The sequence below is a fragment of the Sus scrofa genome, chromosome 10 (assembly GCF_054392235.1).
Source record: "Sus scrofa isolate SSC_HxYL_T2T_F1_AM1 chromosome 10, Sscrofa_HxYL_maternal_Yorkshire_Landrace_v2.0, whole genome shotgun sequence".
Classification (NCBI taxonomy): Eukaryota; Metazoa; Chordata; class Mammalia; order Artiodactyla; family Suidae; genus Sus; species Sus scrofa.
Window position 1 is genome coordinate 45,642,590 of NC_139392.1, and position 5,551 is coordinate 45,648,140.

The 5,551-nt window shown below is 54.2% G+C and overlaps 1 pseudogene; it reads right to left on the bottom strand.

Moving 5' to 3' along the window:
* Positions 1–1,328: 1,328 nt before the first annotated feature.
* On the bottom strand, positions 1,329–3,195 carry LOC146399348 (18S ribosomal RNA; annotated as a pseudogene).
* Between the last annotated feature and the right edge of the window lie 2,356 nt (positions 3,196–5,551).

The window sequence follows — 5,551 nt, forward strand, 5'->3', positions numbered from 1 at the left end:
GCCAAGGGAAAATGAGCCTCAAAAATGCCAAAGCCCTTTGTGCACTGCTTGTTTCAGGGGGCTTCAGTAGATTAAAACCCACTCAAAAAGTCTTCTCCTCTATGGAGAAATCTGATATGGTAGGAGGTATCTTCCTTTCAACAAGAGGGGAAAAGTAGCATGAAGCCAGATAGAAGATAAATGGCCTGATGGCAATATCACCAACTCCACAAAACAAGACACTGCAAGCTTCCTAGTTGTGAAGTCTATTGTACTCAGTGAACACACACCAAACCAAATGGTGGTATGCCTCAGAAACCAATCCTTGCCTTTTTCCCACCTATGCCTCTGTTATACTAAGGGCAAGTGAGCCCAACCAGTTCCATATGCCCTGTGTGCACTGCTAGTTTACAGCAGGGTTCAGGAGCTTAAACACACTCAAAATGTGTTCTCACATATGGAGAAGTCTGATTTTGTGTGAAAAAGCCTTCTTTCCTCAAGCAGATAAAAGAACATAAGGAGCATGGGTGATAGTCGCCTGATGGCAATCTCACCAAGTCCACAAAACCAGATGCTGGAAGGGAGGCTATGACGGGAAACCATGGGGCACAAGCAGGGCCAGGGACCAAAACATGGGTGATGGGGATGGAGATAGGGAGAGAGAAAGCCAAACGGAGAAGAGACCCGAGGCTTGGAGGGCACAGGGAGAGAGCCCCCTGGGGAAAGTGGCAGCAGGATCAGAGCAGTGGAGTGGAGGCACAGAGGACCAACAACTGGGAGAAAACCTGGTCCAGAGCTGGCAGCCAGAGGCGAAGCCCATCCCACGGTGGGCCGAACATGCCTCAGGCAGTTGGGCCCCATGAGCCAGAGTCACTCAGGTGACAGGTCATGGCCCCCCAAAAAACCCTGGATCAACCGTCGGACCTACCTTCGGGGACACAGCAGGAAGGTCAGGTGGAAGGGAAATGCCAGAGTGCAGGCAAGCACTACACAGTGAGTGAGGGGGGTTCACCAGAGAAGAATGTGGGTAGCAGCCAGGTTTGTGGGGGAGGAGAAGGCACAGGGTGAGGAGCAGGCCAGGGAAGGAACAGCAGGACCTCCCGACCCGGGTCCATTGGATGCCATCCACGCTCCCCTCCCCAGCATCTCTTGCCTTCCTTCCTTCCCCTTGAGTGACATGACAAGGGCACCATCCGCTTCTGGGTCATGCCCCCCTCTTCTCCCACTGTGCAACACATGCCTCTGGATACCGTCCTCCAGCTCTTGCATCCTGCACACACTAGTGGAGGGGGCCAGCAAGCTGGAGTGCAGACAGAGGGCACCACCACAGTCCGTGTTCTCACAAAGGTTAATGATCCTTCCACACATTCACCTACAGAAAGCTTGTTATGACTTTTACTTCCTCTAGGTAGTCAAGTTCAACCATCTTCTCAGCAGTCTGCCAGGGCTGCGTGCCAACCCTGGTGGGGTGTATCTGAGAGCCTCACTAAACCATCCAATTGGTAGTAGCGATGGGCGGTGTGTACAAATGGCAGGGACTTAATCAACACAAGCTTATGATTCACACTTACTGGGAATTCCTCGTTCATGGGGAATAATTGCAATCCCTGATCCCCATCATGAGCAGGGTTCAGCGGGTTACCAGTGCCTGCCAGTCAGTGTAGTGCACGTGCAGCCCCAGACACCTAAGGGCATCACAGACCTGTTATTGCTCAATCTTAGGGGGCTGAATGCCACTTGTCTCTCTAAGAAGTTGGGGGATGCTGACCACTTGGAGGTCACATAACTAGTTAGCATGCCAGTGCCAGAGTCTCACTGGTTATCAGAATTAACCAGACAAATGGCTCCACCAACTAAGAACGGCCATGCACCAGCACCCATGGAACTGAGAAAGAGCTACCAATCTGTCAATCCTGTCCATGTCCAGGTGGGGAGAGGTTTCCCATGTTGAGTCAATATAAGCTGCAGGCTCCACTCCTGGTGGTGCCCTTCCATCAATTCCTTTAAGTTTCACCTTTTCAACCATACTCCCCCCAGAATCCAAAGACTTTGGTTTCCCGGAAGCTGCCTGGTGGGTCACGGGAATAACGTCACCACATCTCCAGTTGGTATCGTTTATGGTTGGAACTATGACAGCATCTGATTGTCTTCAAACTTCTGATTTTTGTTCTTGATTGATGAAAACATTCTTGGCAAATGCTTTTGCTCTGGTCCATCTTGTACTGGTCCAAGAATTTCACCTCTAGTGGTGCAATATGAATGTCCCTGGCTGTCCTTAATCATGGCCTCAGTTCTGAAAACCAACAAAGTAGAACCATGGTCCTATTCCATTATTCTTAGCTGTGGCATCCAGGAGGCTTGGGCCTGCTTCGAATACTCTAATTTTTTTCAAAGTAAATGCTTAGGGCCCCATGGGGCACCTAAGCTAAGAGCATCAAGAGGGTGCTGAGGGGCAAGGTGTAGGACCGGTGGTGGCTCGCCTTGTTGCAGACAGCCTGCCCACTCCCAAGATCCAACTATGAGCTTTTTAACTGCAGCAACTGTAATATATGCCATTGGAGGTAGAATTACAATGGCTGCTGGCATCAGACTTGCCCTCCAATGGATCCTCGTGGAAGGATTTAAAGTAGACTCATTCCAATTACAGGGCCTCGAAAGAGTTCTGTAGTGTTATTTTTCATCACTACCTCACTGGGAACGGAGTGGGTAATTTGCATGCCTGCTGCCTTCCTTGGTTGTGGAGGCCATTTCTCAGACTCCCTCTCCAGATTTGAACCCTGACTCCCCATCACTCATGGTCACCATGGTAGGCACAGTGACTACCATTGAAAGTTGATAGGGCAGGCATTCGAAGGAGTTGTTGCTGCCACAGGGCCATGTGATTGGCCTGAGATTATCTAGGGTCTCCAAAGCCAACCCCCTCCCCCTGCCAGCTGGGGCCAGGGAGTGAGGGGAGGAGGCTGACCAGGTTGGTTTTGGCCTGATAAATTCATGGATTTCCCCCCACCACACATCACGCAAAGAGAGTCAGTGCCCATAGGCATGGATTATCGCTAAGATTATCAGTTATTCAAGTAGAAGAGGAGCAAGCAATCAAAGGAACCATAACTGATTTAATGAGCCATTTGCAGTTTCACTGTACCTCCTCTGCATACTTAGATATGCATGGCTTAATCTTTGAGACAAACATATGCTACTGGCAGGATCAACCAAGTAGGAGATGAGGGGACAGTGGGCCAGGTGGACCACAGTGTGAGGTGTGTGGGGGCAGCACGTGCGGGGGTGGGGAGCATCTGCGGGGCAGGGGGCAGAGGTGCACATCCGTGGAGGGAAGGCCTGCTATTCCACAGGCGAGGACATAGGACGGGCCACCCACTACTCGACTGAGGGTGCAAGCAGGACAGGGCTGCACAGCAGCCTCATGGAGGGGTGGGGGAAGCACTAAGCTCCACACCACCCCCCTGATGTGGACCTCCCTCTCTGGTAGCCTAGGGAGCAGGGCCAGGGCACTGGGCCTTTGGTTTGGGGCCGATCTACATGCTCACTCAGACATGGTGGGTGGCTCAATGGCCAAGGCCCAAGGTACCCCTCCAACACCGCCCCACCTGGGAATGGTGCACCTATGGTGGCCAGCCCACCACGGCTAGCCACGTCCTGACTGGTGCTCAGGTGAGTTCAGAGGAGAGGGGACACATGGAGGGTGGGTCAAAGGCTGCCCTTTCACTGCAGGCAATGACACCAGTGTACATACAACAGCAAGCAGTGGCAGGCATGGAGCGGGGCTGCAGCAGGCAAGACACACAAGGATGCAGCCTGGGGATCAGCAGATGGGAACAGATGGGTGGTTAGACAGAGGAGTGGGAGTGAGGAGGATGAATGTGGGAGCAGCCAGCATTAAGAGAGATGCCACAAAGAGATGGTGGTGGAGGGGGGTGGCCACAGGCCTCCACGAGGTGGGCATGGGGACTGTCCAAAGAAACCAGATGCGAGTTGGCTGTCAGGGAAGGACATGGGGTCTCACCACCAGAGATATCCAGCACAAGGGCAGTCCTGCTGCAACACCCAGGACTTCGACTGAGATTTCCTTGGCCCCCAGGTCCCCCCCTCTTGGTGACCCTTGACTGCAACCTATGACACTGAAGAGCCACAACCTGCCCCATGGAAACCGTCTCCTGAGACACCTACTGATGTCCACCGTGCCCCACATGCACACTCTGAGACCAATTCTCTTTCCCCCCTTCCCACACACAAGGGGAACCCAAGAACCACATCACCTAGGGACACCCTTCTGGCTGTGGCGGCCAGAGGGTGACACCCACATGAGGTGGAGCCATTTCAGGTCCCAGGTTGGCTGGGAGAGAGACACATGGCATGGGGAGGCAGGGTGGTCAACTGTTTGGGGCAGGGGAAGGGCCAGCAGCATTGGGGAAGGGTAGCAATGCACATGGGGCAAGAGCTGCGATGGAAGGACACAGGTGCCTGCCCAGGGAAAAGAAAAACGACCCAGACACACCAGGCCACCAGAAAAACGAGCATGGGATCACACCACCACACCATGATGGCAGTCCCAGGACCCCTGGGATACCAGGCAGCCTCAGTCATCCCAGAGCACCCCACAACCCAGCCCTGCCACTGGGACCCGTATGCAACCCCCCCAGCCATGTGGGGGGTTCATCTGCCTAATCGCCCATCCACCTATCCTTCTGTCCTCCTCCTATCCATCCTTTACTTGGTCGCCCCCCTCAGAGCCTGACCCCTCAGGGAAATTCTTCCGAGGCAGGTGGTGGGAACACTGCTTGCTCACCACCACCACCCACCAGCTTCAACTGCAGGTGAGTGTGGGCAGAACAGACATTGGCTGGCAGTGGAGGGGATGGAGGGCACGCTTGGGGTGAGGCATGCATCGCCCCCCTCTGCTTCCCCTCCGAGGGAGGCCACCACGTGCTCACGCCCTATGCAGAGCCCAACGTTGGATGCCAACACAGCCTGGCTCAGTGTGACCCTCCCCCATCTCAGAGGGAGGAGGTGCGGGCCATGTTAGGCAAAAGAGCAATGCTGGACCCCACTGCGGGGCCAGCACACCCCTCACGGGAGGGCAGCTTTTGCCCACAAGCTGTGGCAAGTAGCCCCAGCAGCTACTGCTTGAAAACTTCACAGGGGCAGTGGCTGGGGCACCATCTGGTACCACAAGGTACCCTCTCACATCACTAGAGAAGGCTTTTTCACTGAGGGGGCCTCGTGTCCCACACACCATCTCTTTTCCCCTTAGGGACCCAAGGGGTGGGGGGGTTGGGAACACACTCTCAAAGAGTGGAAGTCACAGGGGGATCTGCAGTATGTGTAAAGTACACAGCCAATGTGAGTGTCCATGGTCAGAGCCATGAGGACAAGAGCCTGTGCTGCCACCAGTCTTGCCTTTCAGACTTTTACGTGGCTGGAGGGACACATTTCAGAAAAGCCAGACAGGACCCTCCTGGCCCTCCACAGTCACTCTCAAGACTGCATGCAGCCTTCCTAGTCAAGGGAGAAGCATGCTGAGTGTGCTCAAGGGCCAAGATCTGTCCCCACTGGA